The sequence below is a fragment of the Pseudophryne corroboree genome, chromosome 2, assembly GCF_028390025.1.
Source record: "Pseudophryne corroboree isolate aPseCor3 chromosome 2, aPseCor3.hap2, whole genome shotgun sequence".
NCBI lineage: Eukaryota > Metazoa > Chordata > Amphibia > Anura > Myobatrachidae > Pseudophryne > Pseudophryne corroboree.
The window spans coordinates 366,312,691-366,334,057 of record NC_086445.1 but is presented as its reverse complement, the minus strand read 5'-3'; the positions used below and the strand labels follow the sequence as shown (position 1 = coordinate 366,334,057).

General features: G+C 43.2%; 1 protein-coding gene across 3 annotated transcripts in view; it reads left to right on the top strand.

The window, feature by feature from the left end:
- Positions 1–1,437: 1,437 nt before the first annotated feature.
- MYO16 (myosin XVI) overlaps positions 1,438–21,367 on the top strand; it is a 1,104,874-nt gene continuing 1,084,944 nt past the window's right edge. Inside the window, exon 1 of one of the 3 annotated variants that reach the window (XM_063953181.1) lies at positions 1,438–2,016. The gene's annotated coding sequence lies outside the window, so the exon portion shown is untranslated. Of the gene's footprint in view, positions 2,017–18,805; positions 19,212–21,367 lie in introns of those variants that run through there. The other 2 variants (XM_063953183.1, XM_063953182.1) reach the window with 2 other exon arrangements.

Genomic DNA, 21,367 nt, shown 5'->3' with positions numbered 1-21,367 from the left:
AAAAATGTCAGAGTTCAGTCGACATCCTGCACCTCCGGCAAACTCTGATGACATTACATCCAGCCTAAGGTCTCCACTGAGAAAGTGATTTCATCTGTGGAGTCAAAGAAAAGGTGTCAGAAGCGCTGTCATATATTTTCTTAAAATATATATTTCTTCATTAAACAACCACATTAACAGTGTGGTTGTTTAATTAATATATTTATATTTTAAGAAAATATATGACCGCTCTTCTGACACCTTTTGTTTGTTTATTGTCTTTGTATTCAGAGGTTTTTGAGGATCCACCCTGGTTATCATAAGCAGCAGTCATTATTTTTTAAGTGTTCTGTGTCTCATTAAGACAGTTTTTAGTGCAAGACTTTTTTCTATTTATCTGTGGAGTACTTATTCTCCAGCATCTGGAGTTCTGTAGGATTATTATATTTTGGTGCTACTGACACTATTGATGGTAGCAGCTGATTGAGAGGTTGCAGCAGTCACTACCAATACATATTCTTGGAAGGTTATAAGATGTTCCTATGTATTGAATTGTATTTTAAGACCATGTCATTACTCAAATGTGTTGAATAGGTATATAAGGGGCAGCATTCCTAGGTGCACATTCCCTTTCAACATCAATTCACAGTGCAATTAATTTGGAATCTCTCTGTTATCAATGGCATACTGTATGGGAGTGTTTTGTTTTCTTGTTTGGACCTTGTTGTTAGTGCCCCAGTGTATTGTAGATCTCATTTCAATTTCTTTTATTCACAATATCTTTCAGGTCACATAATGAAGATAGAAGTGTTTTTTATTTTACTTTGTACAGTAGAAAATAAATATTATGTATGCTCTTACATCTTGCTATGCTATTTTATATGCAAGCAGCTGCCACTGATGTCCGGCAGGGCATTGTTGACTCTCTGTGTGTGGTTGTTGTGTGACATTGCTGACAAGGGTCACTTGCCACTTTTATTATGAGGTAGAGGTACTGTGTTTTCACCACATACTGCTGTGGCATCGCTCAATCTCCTATTACAGATATTCACTAAATGCCATTCCCGCCATTGGGATAACTGGTTTTAAAAATCTTTTAAAACATATATTATCTAATAAGACAAATTGATTCAATGGTAATAGGTCACCTGATAATTGATTTATTATTATTATTATTATTATTATTATTATTATTTTTATTAATAACTAAAAATGTAATATCTGTACACCAGTAGTTACACCACATAATATATCTAAATGATATAAAATGCATATGAATTAATCAGAAACACAAATTATATGGAATATTTATGCAAATGCCGGTTTCAGCAGAAAGATCCCACTTGAGTGACGTGTGTGGGCTGACATGTGCTTTGTGTGATACTGAACAGCAGGTAAGAGGTGTAAATGAAATGGATTTGCATCTTTAAGAAGCTGATATTTTCTCCAGCCTGGAAACCTAGTCACAATTGCAACATTCCCACTGCTTCTTTTGTTTCCTCGTATTTGACAGCCAGAAATCAACGGGAGCCCTTTCTCATGGTGATTAGAAACAGCCTAAACATAAGATGATCTTTCTTTTCTTCCCGTCCTTCCTTCCTTCTATCTTTCTTTCTTTCCCCTCTTCCTTCCGTAAGCCTTTAAAATAAATATTGGGCAAGTTGGACGGAGTGAGATGAACAGCTCCCACACACATTTAAACAAAAGAGGTAGAGGAAGACTCCTGAACACAAAAAGAAAAAGATTGTGTGTGAGCCAAACCCCCTTCAGTGAAGTGCCTGTTCTGGATGCTGCTGATAGTGGAAACTGCTCATGGTTTTTCCAATAAGCAGCTGCAATTAGAGCCTCATCTTTGTGTGATTGTACAGGGGGCTCACTTCTGCGTCCACCACGGATTAGAGAAGGTCCTGCAGGATCATTCCTCTTTGAAGATGGGGAGCTTTGTGGTCTAGGGAAATAATTGATTGGTGGCGGGGAGAGATTTCACAGCAGCAGTGCTTTATCATCAGCAGTGGATTCATCCAAAGTACCAAGTAGGTAAGGGATATTTAAGTGTTCATTTGTCTGATGATAATTGTTTCCATACCGGTTGATGCTATATTATCATGTTGCTGTACAACTTGCATACTCTAATATATCTGCATTTAACATGTATAGTGATGACATGTTTGTTTTCTGGAGTTAATATGATGCCAGTGAATGATTCCCTGTGTTACGTGCAATATGATCAAGGTCAGGAAGATTCTTTAAATCCAGGAATGGAGACATATCTGGTAGTGTTGTGCTGAGGCCAGCTCAGAGGAGGTAGATTTTCTTGTTGCCATGGACAAGGTCTGCTTAGAGATCAGAATGTCACATGTTGACATAGCCTGAGCTCATTTCCCGAAAATATATTGCACAGTGAGAATAGTCAATATTATATATTTTTATGGACTTTAAATATTTACCTGGAGGTTAAGGGTTTGTCTTGAGAAAGTGACCCCCGGTGAAATCTGTTAAAAAGTGAATTTGGTAACAATTGCGTGACTCCGGGTATGTTATAGGTCAGCTACTGCGTTATATATTTTATGACAAAGAATGCAATGCATAAAAAGTACTTTCAAAAACAAAAAATACTTTATAAAAAAAAACAATTTTGTTTACACAAATTATACTATTTTTAAAATAAACAAACATTAGCAGCCTACTACTGTCAGAAAAAAAGTACCAAAATAGTTCCAATCTGTTCCACATTTTCTTGTTTGTTAAAATAATAAAGCCAAAACAGCTACAGTATGTTGAATTAAATCTGTCCTTATTTTTTTACCTTTTTAAAAAAATATATATAAGCGTTTCACTGCTTCGCCGATTATATGTTTGTTTACAAAGAATGCCATCACTTACATTTCGGTACCATTGGAGTTTATTGTCTAAGGGGGTATACGTCTTAAATATTGTAATTTTGCAATGTTAAATGTCATCTCATATCACAGTGATAACAGATAAAGCTTTGGGACAATTACATACCTACTTTGCACTTGACATCCAAAAAGTGTCTATACCAATGAAGAAATAACAGTGTAGTTATCACTTTCACTTTTACTATACTCCATGGTTTGGAGCTGCCATGTCACTGTATTGTACATGCAATGTCATAAGATAACACATGTGCATAGAAAAATAATTGTGTAGGGATAGGGGAGGAACACCAGCCCATTTGGGAGGTATCGGACAGAAGTGTGTTTTTTTAGAGTGACAGCTGGTCTTCAGTTTTTCTTCATCAAATAGTTCCATCCTGCTACCCTTAGAATGCAGGGGAACAGGTAATGCTATGTTGGTGCAATCCAGTATGTCAACACAGATTGAGACTTTTTTCTAAAGAAAACATGCTCTATTTGTATATTTTGCCTCACTATTACATGGCTAATATGCATACTTCTAGATGACAATTATGAAACTGTTTTTGTTTTTTTTTCTAATTTAGCAACCTTGTAAATTAAAGGACTATTAGCAACAAAGAACCTTACATAGGTTACGTCAACTTGTAAGACACCTCATAATTGTGTGAAGATAAATATGTTATATCTGGTCTATCCAAAGGCTGCATATGTTTGTAAAATGTTTAAACTTAGTAAATTATAATGCCTTTATTGCATCTTAAATCAATTTTATGAAGACCTCAATACCAATGGTATTAATGTTGTGCACATATATGCTAGTACAGTGTACAAAACCAATGTTTTCCACGACCCTATACTCAAAGATACTCACATTAGTGAGCATTTGGGCAGTATTGAGGCTGCCTGATTGCTGCCTGCTTCTTTTAATGTGTTCAACAAAAGATAAAAGTGTTAAGTTCAATGGACTGAATTTCAATGACCTCAAGAATAAGAATAAAACAGAAGTTTGCATTTGACATGCAAATTCACTAGTGTTTGGACTTGAATTTTTAAATGAAAAGCAAGTAAGGCCTAAAATCTGCTTCAAAAGCATTCAGTATTTTCCATTTACTGTATGACCCGCATGAGAACATGTTCTGTCACTTTTAGCTGATAAAGGACCTCATTCAGTTATGATTGCAGTTTCTGCTAAAAAGCAGTTTCTGCGATCAAATAGTTGCCGCCCAGAAATAGAGAAAAGACACCCATTGCAGAAATTGCAAATGCATCGCAATATGCGGTCTGATCACAAAACCATACGCAATTCCCGGAACATCGAAGATATTTCCTATCTGTGCCAGGCAAGGTCATCCCCAATTCTTGCGACACAAGTGGCTGGAAGTGGTCATCGCTTACATCAGAGGCCCTCCTTAAAAACACCTGGGCACACCTGCGTTTTTTTCAGACACACCCTGAAAATGGCAGGTTTCCGCCCAGAAACGCTGTCTTCCTGTCATTTAAATAGCATCTGCATTGTGATCATGATGTGTATGCATTTTCTGTAGCTATCTTTACTCACGCATGCGCAATGCGAACACTGCGCATGCACAGTAATTCGATAAACGGACAGATTGCGATTAGCTAATTTTGCAATCATTAATAAATAAGGTCCATATTCATTAAGTACTTCATAGTGCACACAGTTAAATTACATCAGTGTCATGGAAAAAGATTTCTCTAACGTCCTAGTGGATGCTGGGGACTCCGTCAGGACCATGGGGATTAGCGGCTCCGCAGGAGACAGGGCACAAAAGTAAGCTTTTAGGATCACATGGTGTGTACTGGCTCCTCCCCCTATGACCCTCCTCCAAGCCTCAGTTAGGTTTTTGTGCCCGTCCGAGCAGGGTGCAATCTAGGTGGCTCTCTTAAAGAGTTGCTTAGAAAAAGTTTTTAGGTTCTTTATTTTCAGTGAGTCCTGCTGGCAACAGGCTCACTGCATCGAGGGACTTAGGGGAGAGAAGTGAACTCACCTGCGTGCAGGATGGATTGGCTTCTTAGGCTACTGTACACCATTAGCTCCAGAGGGAGTCGGAACACAGGTCTCGCCCTGGGGTTCGTCCCGGAGCCGCGCCGCCGACCCCCCTTGCAGATGCTGAAGATTGAAGAGGTTCGGAACCAGGCGGCAGAAGACTTTCAGTCTTCATCAGGTAGCGCACAGCACTGCAGCTGTGCGCCATTGTTGTCAGCACACTTCACACAGCGGTCACGGAGGGTGCAGGGCGCGGGGGGGGGGCGCCCTGGGCAGCAATGTATAATACCTGTATGGCGAAAAATACATCACATATAGCCCTTGAGGCTATATGGATGTATTTAACCCCTGCCAGATATCACAAACTCCGGAGAAGAAGCCCGCCGAAAAGGGGGCGGGGCCTATTCTCCTCAGCACACAGCGCCATTTTCCCTCACAGAAATGCTGGTGGGAATGCTCCCATGCTCTCCCCTGCACTGCACTACAGAAACAGGGTTAAAACAGAGAGGGGGGGCACTGATTTGGCGATATGAATATATATTAAATGCTATAAGGGAGGAACACTTATATAAAGGTTGTCCCTATATAATTATAGCGTTTTGGTGTGTGCTGGCAAACTCTCCCTCTGTCTCCCCAAAGGGCTAGTGGGTCCTGTCCTCTATCAGAGCATTCCCTATGTGTGTGCTGTATGTCGGTACGTGTGTGTCGACATGTATGAGGAAAATGTTGGTGAGGAGGCGGAGCAAATTGCCTGTAATGGTGATGTCACTCTCTAGGGAGTCGACACCGGAATGGATGGCTTATTTATGGAATTACGTGATAATGTCAACACGCTGCAAGCCGGTTGACGACATGAGACGGCCGGCGAACAAATTAGTACCTGTCCAGGCGTCTCAAACACTGTCAGGGGCTGTAAAACGCCCATTTACCTCAGTCGGTCGACACAGACCCAGACACGGACACTGATTTCAGTGTCGACGGTGAAGAAACAAACGTATTTTCCTTTAGGGCCACACGTTAAGGGCAATGAAGGAGGTGTTACATATTTCTGATACTACAAGTACCACAAAAAAGGGTATTATGTGGGATGTGAAAAAACTACCTGTAGTTTTTCCTGAATCAGATAAATTAAATGAAGTGTGTGATGATGCGTGGGTTTCCCTGATAGAAAATTATTGGCGGTATACCCTTTCCCGCCAGAAGTTAGGGCGCGTTGGAAAACACCCCTTAGGGTGGATAAGGCGCTCACATGCTTATCAGAACAAGTGGCGGTACCAGAGGCGGAACTACCGGCAGTGCAGGCAGTGCACTGCACTGGGGCCCGCCTCTGTCCAGGGGCCCAAGCATGTAATGAGTCAAACTGACTCATTACATGCCGCTGTGCGCTGCAGGCAACCGCTGCCCGCAGCGCACAGCCGCCCGGAGATAGGAGCTGAGCAGCGGTACAGACGGGGGAAGGAGGAGGGAGCCGGAGGACGGAGCCGCAGCAGCGCTTTGTTACTGGTGGAGGCGCTGCTGCTGCTGCTCCTCTGCTTCCCTATAGGCTGTCTTCCGAGAACAGCCTATAGGGAAGCAGAGGGGCAGCAGCAGCAGCGCCTCCACCAGTAACAAAGCGCTGCTGCGGCTCCGTCCTCCGGCTCCCTCCTCCTCATTCTCTACTGCCCGGGAATCGTCGTCTGACGCAGCTGCACCGAGGAGCCTGAGGGTAAGTATAATTCTTCTTTCTTTCTTTCTTTCTTTCTTTCTTTCTTTCTTTCTTTCTTTCTTTCTTTCTTTCTTTCTTTCTTTCTTTCTTTCTTTCTTTCTTTCTTTCTTTCTTTCTTTCTTTCTTTCTTTCTTTCTTTCTTTTTCTTTCCTTCTTTCTTTCTTGTGCCTGCCTGCCGCAATGTGTAAAAAGGGGGGACTACCTGCCGCAATGTGTAAAAAGGGGGGACTGCCTGCCGCAATGTGTAAAAAGGGGGGACTGCCTGCCGCACTGTGTAAAAAGGGGGGACTGCCTGCCGCAATGTGTAAAAAGGGGGGACTACCTGCCGCAATGTGTAAAAAGGGGGGACTGCCTGCCGCAATGTGTAAAAAGGGGGGACTGCCTGCCGCACTGTGTAAAAAGGGGGGACTGCCTGCCGCAATGTGTAAAAAGGGGGGACTACCTGCCGCAATGTGTAAAAAGGGGGACTGCCTGCCACTATGTGTAAAAAGGGGAATCTGCCTGCCGTAATGTGTAAAAATGGGGACGCTGTCTGCCGTAATGTGTAACAAGGGCACGCTGTCTGCCGTAATGTGTAAAAAGGGCACGCTGTCTGCCGTAATGTGTAACAAGGGCACGCGGTCTGCCGTTATGTGTAAAAAGGGGTAATCTGCCCGACGCTATGTGTAAAAATGGGGAATCTGCCTGCCGTAATGTGTAAAAAAGGGGGGCTGCCTGACGCTATGTGTAAAAATGGGGAATCTGCCTGCTGCTATGTGTAAAAAGGGGAATCTGCCTGCTGTAATGTGTAAAAATGGGGACGCTGTCTGCCGTAATGTGTAACAAGGGCACGCTGTCTGCCGTAATGTGTAACAAGGGCACGCTGTCTACCGTAATGTGTAAAAAGGGCACGCTGTCTGCCGTAATGTGTAACAAGGGCACGCGGTCTGCCGTTATGTGTAAAAAGGGCACGCTGTCTGCCGTTATGTGTAAAAAGGGCACGCTGTCTGCTGTAATGTGTAAAAAGAGGAATCTGTTCGCTGTAAGGTGTAAAAGGGTCTCTACCTGGTGTAGTGGTGCTACTGTGCGGCGTAATTTGAATAATGGAGACTACTGTGTTGGTATTATTTTGTGGCCACACCCCTTCCCCACGAAGCCACGCCACTATGTATTTTTGCGCGCGCCTTCGGCGCGCACTGCCCCCGGGGTGGACTTGGATGGGGGGGGGGCCCAAAGCATTTTGTCGCACCTGGGCCCACCGCTTGCTTGTTCCGCCACTGGGCGGTACCATCTACAGATAGGGCCGTACTTAAGGAGCCAGCTGTTAGGAGGCTGGAAAATATCCTAAAAAGTATACACACACATGCTGGTGTTATACTGCGACCAGCGATCGCCTCAGCCTGGATGTGCAGAGCTGAGGTGGCTTGGTCGGATTCCCTGACTAAAAATATTGATACCCTTGACAGGGACAGTATTTTATTGACTATAGAGCATTTAAAGGATGCATTTCTATATATGCGAGATGCGCAGAGGGATATTTGCACTCTGGCATCAAGAGTAAATGCGATGTCCATATCTGCAAGAAGATGTTTATGGACACGACAGTGGTCAGGTGATGCAGATTCCAAACGGCACAAAGATGTATTGCCGTATAAAGGGGAGGAGTTATTTGGGGTCGGTCCATGGGACCTGGTGGTCACGGCAACTGCTGGAAAATCCACCGTTTTTTTTACCCTAAGTCACATCTCTGCAGAAAAAGACACCGTCTTTTCAGCCTCAGTCCTTTCGTCCCTATAAGAGTCATATCTGCCCAGGGATAGAGGAAAGGGAAGAAGACTGCAGCAGGCAGCCCATTCCCAGGAACAGAAGCCCTCCAACGCTTCTACCAAGTTCTCAGCATGACGCTGGGACCGTACAGGACCCCTGGATCCTACAAGTAGTATCCAAGGGGTACAGATTGGAATGTCGAGACGTTTCCCCCTCGCAGGTTCCTGTAGTCTGCTGTACCAATGTCTCCCTCCGACAGGGAGGCAGTATTGAAAACAATTCACAAGCTGAATTCCCAGCAGGTGATAATCAAAGTACCCCTCCTACAACAAGGAAAGGGGTATTATTCCACACTATATGGTGGTACTGAAGCCAGAAGGCTAGGTGAGACCTATTCTAAATCTGAAATATTTGAACACTTACAAAAAAAAATAAAAAAATTTGCCTTTCTCACCGAGGGTACCTCAGGTTCGTGGTACAGAACTGTCACTATCAGTTTCAGACGATGCCGTTGGATTGTCCAAGGCACCCCGGGTCCTTACCAAGGTAATGACCGAAATGAGGATTCGTCTTCAAAGAAAATGGACGACTTCCTGATAAGAACAAGGTCCAGAGAACAGTTGGAGGTCGGAGTAGCACTATCTCAAGTAGTTCTACGACAACACGGGTGGATTCTAAATATTCCAAAACCGCAGTTGTTCCGACGACACGTCTGCTGGTCCTAGGGATGATTCTGGACACAGTCCAGAAAAAGGTGTTTCTCCCAGAGGAGAAAGCCAGGGAGTTATCCGAGCTAATCGGGATCCTCCTAAAACCAGGAAAAGTGTCAGTGCATCATTGCACAAGAGTCCTGGTAAAAATGGTGGCTTATTACGAAGCGATTCCATTCGGCAGATTTCACGCAAGAACTCTTCAGTGGGATCTGCTGGACAAATGGTCCGGATCGCATCTTCAGATGCATCAGCGGATAACCCTATATCCAAGGACAAGGGTGTCTCTCCTGTGGTGATTACAGAGTGCTCATCTTCTAGAGGGCCGCAGATTCGGCATTCAGGATTGGGTGCTGGTGACCACGGAGGCCAGCCTGAGAGGCTGGAGAGCAGTCACACAAGGAAAAAAATTTCCAGGGAGTGTGATCAAGTCTGGAGAATTCTCTCCACATAAATATACTGGAGCTAAGAGCAAATTTATAATGCTCTAAACTTAGCAAGACCTCTGCTTCAAGGTCAGCCGGTATTGATCCAGTGGGATAACATCACGGCAGTCGCCCACGTAAACAGAAAGGGCGGCACAAGAAGCAGGAGGGCAGTGGCAAAACTGCAAGGATTTTTCGCTAGGCGGAAAATCATGTGATAGCACTGTCAGCAGTGTTCATTCCGGGAGTGGACGACTGGGAAGCAGACTTCCTCAGCAGGCACGACCTCCACCCGGGAGAGTGGGAACTTCATCGGGAAGTTTTCCGCATGATTGTGAACCGTTGGGAAAGACCAAAGGTGGACATGATGGCATCCCGCCCGAACAAAAAACGGGACAGGTATTGCGCCAGGTCACGAGACCTTCAGGCGATAGCTGTGGATGTCCTGGTAACACCGTGGGTGTAACAGTCGGTGTATGTGTTCCCTCCTCTGCTTCTCATAACCAAGGTATTGAGAATTATAAGACGTAGAGGAGTAAGAACTATACTCGTGGCTCCGGATTGGCCAAGAGGGACTTGGTACCCGGAATTTCAAGAGATGCTCACAGAGGACTAATGGCCTCGGGAGCTAAGAAGGGACTTGCTTCAGCAAGTACCATGTCTGTTCCAAGACTTACCGCGGCTGCGTTTGACGGCATGGCGGTTGAACGCCGGATCCTAAGGGAAAAGGCATTCCGGAAGAGGTCATACCTACCCTGGTCAAAGCCAGGAAGGAGGTGACCGCACAACGTTATCACCACATGTGGTGAAAATATGTTGCGTGGGTGAGGCCAGGAAGGCCCCACGAAGAAATTTCAACTAGGTCGATTTCTGCACTTCCTGCAAACAGGAGTGTCTATGAGCCTCAAATTGGGGTCCATTAAGGTTCAAGTTTCGGCCCTGTAGATTTTCTTCCAGAAAGAATTGGCTTCAGTTCCTGAAGTCCAGACATTTGTCAAGGGAGTATTGCATATACAGCCCCTTTTGTGCCTCCAGTGGCACCGTGGGATCTCAACGTAGTGTTGGGATTCCTCAAATCATATTGGTTTGAACCGCTCAAATCTGTGGATTTGAAATATCTCACATGGAAAGTGACCATGCTGTTGGCCCTGGCCTCGGCCAGGCGAGTGTTAGAATTGGCGGCTTTGTCTTACAAAAGCCCATATTTGATTTTCCATTCGGACAGGGCAGAACTGCGGACTCGTCCCCAGTTTCTTCCTAAGGTGGTGTCAGCGTTTCACCTGAAACAACCTATTGTGGTGCCTGCGGCTACTAGGGACTTGGAGGACTCCAAGTTGCTAGACGTTGTCAGGGCCCTGAAAATATATATATATATATATATAATTCCAGGACGGCTGGAGTCAGAAAGTCTGACTTGCTGTTTATATTGTATGCACCCAAAAAGCTGGGTGCTCCTGCTTCTAAGCAGACTATTGCTCGTTGGATTTGTAGTACAATTCAGCTTGCACATTCTGTGGCAGGCCTGCCACAGCCAAAATCTGTAAATGCCCATTCCACAAGGAAGGTGGGCTCATCTTGGGCGGCTGCCCGAGGGGTCTCGGCTTTACAACTTTGCCGAGCAGCTACGTGGTCAGGGGGGAACACGTTTGTAAAATTCTACAAATTTGATACCCTGGCTGAGGAGGACCTGGAGTTCTCTCATTCGGTGCTGCAGAGTCATCCGCACTCTCCCGCCCGTTTGGGAGCTTTGGTATAATCCCCATGGTCCTGACGGAGTCCCCAGCATCCACTAGGACGTTAGAGAAAATAAGATTTTACTTACCGATAAATCTATTTCTCATAGTCCGTAGTGGATGCTGGGCGCCCATCCCAAGTGCGGATTGTCTGCATTACTTGTACATAATTATTGTTACAAAAATCGGGTTATTATTGTTGTGGGCCATCTTTTCAGAGGCTCCTTCGTTGTTATCATACTGTTAACTGGGTTCAAATCACAAGTTGTACGGTGTGATTGGTGTGGCTGGTATGAGTCTTACCCGGGATTCAAGATCCTTCCTTATTGTGTACGCTCGTCCGGGCACAGTACCTAACTGAGGCTTGGAGGAGGGTCATAGGGGGAGGAGCCAGTACACACCATGTGATCCTAAAAGCTTACTTTTGTGCCCTGTCTCCTGCGGAGCCGCTAATCCCCATGGTCCTGACGGAGTCCCCAGCATCCACTACGGACTATGAGAAATAGATTTATCGGTAAGTAAAATCTTATTTTCTCTTCCAATCTTTTAATTTCACCCAACGTCTATGGCATAAACTCTTTCAGAATGAGTTAGTTATAGACTATGGGGTGTATTCAATTGATGTCAGATCCATTCTGACAGAAAGGATCCGACATTTCAGTATTCAATTATCGGCCAAATCCGACAGGTTTTGCCGTTCCCGACAATGCCAATCCAACTTTTTTTAAAGTCGGATTGACATTGTTGGAAACGGGGCTAAAACCTGTCGGATTTGGCTTAGAATCCAACAAAACACGTGGATCCGCAGCTAATCCGCCGATCCACGTGTTTTCCGACAAGTCGGATTTTCTGACTTGTTGAATAAATGGCAGTTTGATTGAATAGGTCGAATCTGGATTCGATCTTAAATTGTCGGAAACTACCGTTTATCCGACAAGTCAAAATATCCGACTTGAATTGAATACACCCATATATTGTCGTTTATGGGTAACTGTCATTACCAATTTAAAAAAAAAAAATGTTTTGGGCCCCACACCAAGAGATGGCCAAACAAATATTATGTAGAATTGCGTCCTTTTGGTATACAGTGCATCCGGAAAGTATTCACAGCACTTAACTTTTCCCACATTTTGTTTTGTTACAGCTTTATTCCAAAATGGAATAAATTCATTTTTTTCTCTCAAGATTCTACACACAATACCTCATAATGATAACGTGAAAAAAGTTTTTTTTGTGATTTTTGCTAAATTATTCAACATAAAGACCTACTTGCCTTCAAGTTTTTTCAATGGATGAACTATTGTGGCACTGATGGTGCTAGTATTATTGTCCATGAAGATATTTGTATACTTTTTATGCAGAGCAACCTTTCTTTATGATTCATTTCTCTGGAGTGCCCAGTTCTGGGTAAAAAATAAATTGGTATGGCTTTTTTGGATTTGCTCGTTTGTGATTTAGTGCCCTTTCTATGATCTTCTATTTTTGCCTGGACTATTATGGAACAGACTAAAAGGAGCACCATTTAAAATATGATATTGGGAGAGAGCATATAAATGTTTTTTTGGGGCTGACTGGAAAGCAGCCTTTTACATTTAGCACTTCATAAATGATTACAGATTAGTATATGTGCTATACCCGGGCAAAGTGAAATATTTGACGTTTGATTAATTTTGTATTTGTTTATTTTTTTTCAAGTTATATATGATTTATGTAACGTTGTTTGTTGTGATTTGTTTTATGTATAGTTATATATTGGGGGTTTTTTTGGCAAGGAGTGAGCTGTACATATAGTAAATATAAATTGTGACTATTTGCTCGGTCTGTTTTATATAGATAATTTCAATATACTCATTTGTATTATATTCAAATCATTTTACAGGGGGGTAGTTTGTTGGATGAGCAATTGTTGAACCTGGCAGAAAATGCACATGTTAGTTGAACTGATGAGGATGCTGACAAAGTGCTGTTTGAACAAGAAGAATTTAATCACATATCTGCTGACCATGCGGTTGATTTATATTATAACTTGTTGAGATTAAGTAAGCGTGAGGTGGACCTGGTCCTCCATGGTCAGTGTTTGTCCGATTATTATCATCAGAAAAAAAATTGCACGTGGTTTTAGGGTACATAAAATCCCCACCATTGGTGGGGATTTTATGTACCCTAACACCACGTGCGATTTTTTTCTGATGATAATAATCGGACAAACACTGACCATGGAGGAAAACCCCAGATTTTGCAGTAAATGGTGTGGGGTTTAAACAAGTGTTCCCTTGACCTTATTTTATTGGTGGTGGATGAAGTGGGTAATAAATTGAAACATACAAGAGCTGACCTGGAGGACTTTAGGACACAATTACAGCCCAAATTGGTTGAGGATAAATCAGAGAAGTGGCTTGATAAGTTGGCCACACAAATTGATCAGTATAGAAAGTACCTTATAACTTTAAAAAAAAAAAAGTCAGCCTTACTGTTTGTTTCCCACTGTGGCAAAGGTCTTTCAAGACCCCAGCAGCATGTAATGGATTGCAGCATATTTTATTTCCCAAGCTTACATTGTTAAATTGCTGGAAAACGAGTTTAGAACGCAAAAAAAGGAAAAAGACAGATGTAATGTGTCCTATAGTACTACACTTGGGCCCCATGGATCACTATATCACATATCTGTTACTATGTTAACACAGTTGTGCATTGTTTTGGGGCCTTATTATTGTATGGTTATTCATCAAATACCCTATTGTACCGCATGAAAGTATTCTTTACTATATGTTTTTTATTCCGCTCGGATATCATAATTTCTACTCTCATTGATGCCCAAAGTATTCTTTAATGAAGTTAAAGAATATGTAAAGATAAAAACCAGCGGTGTATTCTACCTTGGCTGGCCAGAGTTGGTCTGTAAATGTGTGCATGTGCAGGATCGCAATCCCATGCAAGCGCACAAATGAACAAACCCTAGAAGCTGGGTAGCACTGCTGTGAGAGCAGGGGAACAGCTTCCCTATTATAGTGCGGCCTGGAAGTTGCAGAGGGGAAAGGAACACCAACTCCTGGGACTGACTGTGCAGAATGTGATTAGCAGGGAGCGTTTCCATTCGGAAGTCATTGCCACTGCTAGGCAGTCTCTACAGGTGGCGGATTTTACTGGGAGGGCTACAGCCCCTAGGTGAAATCCGCCACTGGTAAAAACACAATATGGCAGATGGATAAACACAGTACCAGTTGTTCTTCAGCCAACCCATGATTAAAGTATAAATGTACAAGTAAGATAATATTTCCGTGTCAAAGTACATTTTAATAATGGTATATTTTTTTAAACAAATATAATCTTTTATTATTGAATGCTAATTGGGTATAAGAATATCAGATATATCAGATTGGAATACATTTTCATTGACCGCTTCCTAATAGAGTACAAGATATTCCAAGGTTATTTTATGATTATTGGATACAAAATAAAGCCATCTTAGTGTAAGATGCAAATGTCAGAATTTAATTAAGAAACCAGCATGGAAGGATTCACATTAAGTGCAAATTAATTTGTCTCTCCTGTGAAAAATCAATACCATTTAACTTTCATTGCATGTTCATAAAAGATCAATTTTATTGCATTTTTTTAATTGTATTGAAATAAGGCATGATTGCGTAACACATGTATGTATGTATGTATGTATATATGTATGTATGTATGTTGTCATTGAAACACAACTTCTGGTGGCAATGACAAATGATTACGCAGAGTATTCTTCAGCCTGTTAAACATTAAAGAAAAATATGTCACTTACAAATTTACATTTAAAAAATGCACAATTCAAAAAGTGATTTAAAGGTACAGTAAATTTACTTGAAAGATTTTTTTTTTAAGAGCTGGGGGGAAATGAAATAGTGTGTGAGAATCAGAAAGTGAGAGATTTTGGGAGGTTGCACAGCACAGGGCAAGGCCGCCCAGAATGTATGAGGCCACCTCCCGATGTGTCCGCAATTAGATTGCGGACCCATCAGAACTAAGGTTGACCCCTGCAATGTCAGGCGGTCTACCGCCATTATTTTTCGGATCGGCTGCATGTGACGTCACACAGCTGCCCCGAAAACAGTGCCATGCCCCCCAATGCCACGATGATGCCCCCATGACGCCTACCTCTGTCAATAACACTGCAGCCGTATCCCGCAGTGTTAATGACAGAGGCTGGTGCGTGAGCACAGACCACCTGGATGCGGGCACTTTGTGCGAACCCGCTGCTACTTCAAGGCCTCAATCAGTCCCATTGGCTCTTTAGGAAATACCATTAGTCTTTTTACTCGTTCTAACACTTCAAATAAAATGTAACTAAAAAGGACCAAAAACATTTTTGTTGCATTTTCATGGAAGTAAACTAAATGCAAATTTGTTATATATATTTTTTTATAAGCACCACAATATTACTACATCAGCATTAATCCAAAACACAAGATTCTGTGTGTAGGTTTGTATACAAGCTTGATACACGAAAAGATGATGGCTATATTTATTTGCTAATTTTAACTATATTTAAATGCTTACAATGTATAGGAATAATCTGCTATCCCAACAAGGCATGCCATATTTATAAACTAAAAAACCTACCACATTAAATGGGGATGTAGTCAAAATGTCGACATTTATAATGTTGACACTACAACAGTTATGATGTCGACAATGTTAAAATGTCAGCAGGCAGCATGCTGACATTCTCAGAATGTTGACATGTGAAATGTAAAAGTTGTCAGAATGTTGACATTAGAGTTAGGATGCGAAGTGGGAGGGTTAGGCTGTAGAGAGGTGTGGTAGGCCCTATAGGGAGGGTTAGGCTGTAGAGAGGTGTGGTAGGCCCTATAGGGAGGGTTAGGCTGTAGAGAGGTGTGGTAGGCCCTATAGGGAGGGTTAGGCTGTAGAGAGGTGTGGTAGGCCCTATAGGGAGGGTTAGGCTGTAGAGAGGTGTGGTAGGCCCTATAGGGAGGGTTAGGCTGTAGAGAGGTGTGGTAGGCCCTATAGGGAGGGTTAGGCTGTAGAGAGGTGTGGTAGGCCCTATAGGGAGGGTTAGGCTGTAGAGAGGTGTGGTAGGCCCTATAGGGAGGGTTAGGCTGTAGAGAGGTGTGGTAGGCCCTATAGGGAGGGTTAGGCTGTAGAGAGGTGTGGTAGGCCCTATAGGGAGGGTTAGGGATGTGAGATGGAGGATTGGATATCTGACCTGGAAGCCAAACTGGAGTTGCTGCAGGCACCAGAAAAAGGTAAGTCACTGCTGGGCCAACAGAGACAATTTGTCAACAATTTTTGTTTAAAGTTTCAGTCCTTGTGACCACAGGACACTAACTACTAAGGGGCCACATAATGTATAAGATGAGACTCCCTTCATTCAAACAAGGGTGCAGCAACACGTGTAATGGTCATTATAGAAGAAATAGAGCACAATGTGTTTTTCTACCAACTGGAAAATATTTTAATGTTGTACAGGATGATATTGTCCGGTCATCAGCTGCTAAAGGGACACATCACTTGAAAGAAGGGACTCCTCTCTTTTAAATGTGACCCCCCCCACATGCACAAGTATGGGAGTGATCCCCGATCTATGGAAAATTACTAAACACAATGTGGCTGATTTAGAGCTGAACGTACAGCTTTCTGCAGTGTGTGTCTTGTGTGATCCCACAATGTATATGTTCAGAAAAAGGAACAAACGCAGATACGGCTATGCAGAGTTGTTTCAAATTGCGACATAAGAGAAGTTACAGGGCAAAATCCAGGGCTACTTACCCCGCCCCCCCTGATGTCTCTACAGCAGCCTGTGTCCCCCACCTTGCCCTATCACTGCAGCTGGCTGTGTCTCTCTCCTCCCTATATATCTGCAGCAGCAGCCTGTGCTTATGGGAGGCAATCAAGTTACCAACATTGGAATCCCGACAACTGTTGAAAAACCGGAATCCCCACTCAGGTGGAAGTCCACGCCAACACCCGAGGTGGAATATAACCCAGTGGCGATTGAAGGTCAACACCGGGCTGGAAGCGTGTCAAGCGAGGGGACATGCTGTGCTCGCCACTGAAATTCTGGCTGTCGGGATCCTGGCATCGGTCTCCTGACAGCCGGGATATCATACTGAATCCTTGCTTATGCAACCCATCACCCACCACCACTCTCCTGGATTTTCTCCTTAAGACATCAGTGGCAGGCTTCTCACACACTGTTCGTCAGTGCACGTGATGTCATGATGTCACATGCGCAGCACAGATAGGGAAAAAAAGTTATTGTTTCAGGTGATTGCGGTCCCTCTATGCCTGTGCCCTGCTGATTAGTCCACAATCACTGGACCAAACATCAGCTTCTAAGATGGGTCAGGAGAGTTCTGGCTCCCTGAGAGAGGGGGACCTGGGGGTACTTGACCCCCTGTGCACCCCCCCTTCCCCTTAATCTGGCCCTGGCCTACCTTCTGAAGCCTACATCCACCATGGCATGCCTCCAACTCATCATGGGTTTCTTAATTTTCGTCTCCAACCATCATGACCCCACCTCGAGCGAACAATTCGGAATGACCACCTATAACCAATAAATTAGCAGAAGTCAAGCAGGGTCAGTAACAAACAGGATATTGAAGAAATGCCAAAACAAGCCAGCCACACAAATGCTGCATCAGGAAATGAGGTGCTGACAGTTTATAAACCCACCTGAGGCCAATCCCAATGAGTGAAGGCCCCACATACATCAGCAATTACAAAAAAAAACTATTCACAGCTTCTGTGATTTTTTTCCCCCTCCAATTTGATTATACAAATTCTCAAGCCTTCAGACTTCACCAAAATAAATATATATATATATATATATACAGATCTTGAATTGATACAACCAATTCATGTACTACAATACTTTCCATTTTATCGCTGTCACCAGTTTTAAACCATGTTTTCTTAGAAAAACAGAAATCTTTCATCTTGAACAACTGAAACATTGATTGTTTTCTGACTCCCCAAAGATACTGTAACTACTTGACATGGGCAGTTTAGCAGATTTCCTTTTTGAGTAAACTTTGCTTTACAGATGTAGCCATGCTCATCTTTGCTGCGATGCAGCATGCTGCAACATGGTTTGCTGCATGGCATGCTCAGCCGATGATTGCTCCAGGAATTGATGAAATAATGAAGCAATTGCCAGCTGCGAATAATCGCAGCTTAGCATGCCATGATACAAGATGCCGCATCACAGTAAGATGCGCATGGCTACATTTGTACCTTGTAAATCTCCTCATATATAGAACATTTTTTCTTAACAATGCTTCATAACAAGACTTGGATCTAAATTTACTAACCATCACTTTTCAGTGCTACCGCATCTTTAGCAGTTTTTGGCTCCTATATTTAAAAGAGCTATAATGTGGTACCCCAGTGGTGCTGCAACAAACTGTAGTATGACGTTTCTGCCCCTTCCCCTACTGAATGCAGCCCTGGCTGGACACTATTAATCCTACAGTAGGGAAAAGTGTTAACTGTGCCATGAGTGCTGCTCCTGGCACTAGGACACTGACCAATCAGCAAGAGGCATATGGATCCCAGGGAGAGAGACGGCTTGTGCAGTGGCAGTTGCACCCATCTTCAGAGACAGTTGGCAGTTGGGAAGCAGCCATCTTAGGAGGACTCAGAGCAGCAACTTGGAGCAGAGTCAGCTGCTGGTGTGTGACAGGAGTGCTGTACAGCTTATGTAAAGCCAGATTCTATTCCCGGTGACCGGAGATCTTCATTGTAGCAGCCAATCAGTAATACCAGCATCCTGTGGGGATCCCACTGCTTACAATGGTGCTGGCTGACAGGCAACTGACAGAGCAGAACAGTGATGGGCTCTACTGACTGTGTAGCTGGAAACTAGGCCAAGCAGCCTACCCTTCCTTTTAAAGGACAGCCCTGGAGGTAGCCCTACTTTGGAGTAACAGATGGTGGGAGGAGTAGAGACAGTGTGTTGCTGCAGCTGCAGACAGAGGTCAGCTTATGATGATTAATTGAGGCCAACCTAACCCTTGTAACACAGGTCGGTAACACTGCTGCACTAGCCACACATCACAAGCTTCATCAGGGACAAAAGACAGTTTAGCTGCTTACATTGTATCTAAGCTCAAATGCTACAGGCAAGCACTTTATAAATGCAATTCCAATCAGCAGCTTGTTTTATCCAAGGACACCATTAATTGACTACAGTTGTTAATCTGCAGTTAAAGGTGCATCAACATTGCAGGGAGCATAGTGATACAGTACTTCCTCTCTCTCGACCTGAAATTTATAGACCTTACTGTCACACAGCTATACAGGGAAACTGTCGGCTAAGGACAGATACTTTTGTCACAGAACTTATACGGAGGTAGTTACCGGGTAGCAAGACTGTCTGACTGTGGCCTTGCTCTTTGTATTTCAGTCTAGTCTTGCAAGAGCTACATATTTTATATAAGACTGAACTGTCAAAACTGTGATCACTGAATAAGAAGCTATAGCTATTATGACTAATGGTGTGCGGTGAGATCCTTCCTATGCCCGATTTTGACTATGCGATTTCCCTTGAACTCCCCCAGAGCCCAGATAGCACAGATTTTGACTATCTGTGCTTGAGATTTTGTCTACAGATGGGTCCACGGTTATCTTGACTAGTTTTCTGCGCCTAGGCACAACATGAATTATTAGCATAAACCCTTCATCTATTGTTCTCAACTGCAATACAATACAGAGAACAATACAGCAGGGGATTAAGTCATTACAGCAGGGGATTAAGTCCGACTGGCCAGTCTCAGTTAATCCTATTAAAGGTCAAGATAAATGTGGATCCATCTGTATGTGCGATTTTGACTAAGTGCCAATTTTGACTATACTTTGTACTAGATAGTACACTAGATAGTCAAGATTGACTTGCCTGCACAGTCTATCTAGCCTTACGATACCGACCCCACGGGAGCACGCATCGGGATCGAATCTGTATCGCTAGCTGCCTAACACCTTGAGATATGCACTAACTTTTCATAAGATTTTTGACTACAGTATATAGTCAAAATCTTACAGATTTATCTCACCGTGTGTACACACCTTAAGTTCTCCAACATGAACTATTTAATGAACATAAACTAGTACATGGGGCCCCACTAGTAATGCAATATCTATGTTATTACTTTTGTTGCTTTTATTAGTTCGATAAGATTGTTGTAGGTGGATAATACATTCTGTAATGTTTTGTGGTAATGTGTATTGCATGCACAAAGTGTTATTATAAATTGTGATAACGACTTCTAAGCTTTACAGCAAAGAAAAGGTTACCCAGAAGTGTTCCAGCTAAATACAAACTAATTAGGAGCTTGCAGTGCCCATGGTGACGCAAAAGCCGCCTGACGCAGAGGCAAGGAAATCCTTTGCATCATCCCTCCCCTAAATGGCGGTAACGTGCCTTTGCCGTCCCCAAACGGCATCAGACTGTCCAGTTATGTCACTTTGATGCCGATCACCATCTGACGTTGCAGGACCCATTCACACACACAGAATGGGTCCTGCGATAATCGGTACTTTGTTGCATGAAAAGCAACTCTGTCCACATATGAATAATCCCCACCCTAGTAACTGTTCAGAGGTTGTCTAGCAGATTCAGGTACACTGCTTTACATTGTGTTGTTGCTGCAATCCTCATGGCATTTGCATAGATCCGCTAAACAAAAGCTTTTCAACATTGAGGGCTAGATGCTTCATCGCTTGGAGAGTGATAAGAATACCAGCCAATCAGCTGCTAACTGCCATGTTACAGGTAAAAATGACAGTTAGGAGCTGACTGGCTGGTACTTTATCCCCATCTACTTTATCTCCATGCAAGGCTTAGTAAATAGACCCCCAAAAGGACAGTTAGGAGCTGACTGGCTGGTACTTTCTCTCTCTCTCTCTCTCTCTCTCTCTCTCTCTCTCCATTTTATCACTTTCCAAGGGATGACGCATCTAGCTCTGAGTATTTTCTTTTACAGTTAACCAGAAACTGAAAATAAGAATCGCCCCTATTCAGGTCACTGCTTCACTTCTTGAACCTTCTCTAACACGTGTGCAGTTAAACTACTTAATAGTCTCTATCTGGACTCTGCCATGTTTCAGTTTGTCTCAAGTTTAGCTTTCCCTCTTCCCTGGCCTCACTCTAGGCCAGTGAATGGCCACAGGCTGCCCTTTAAG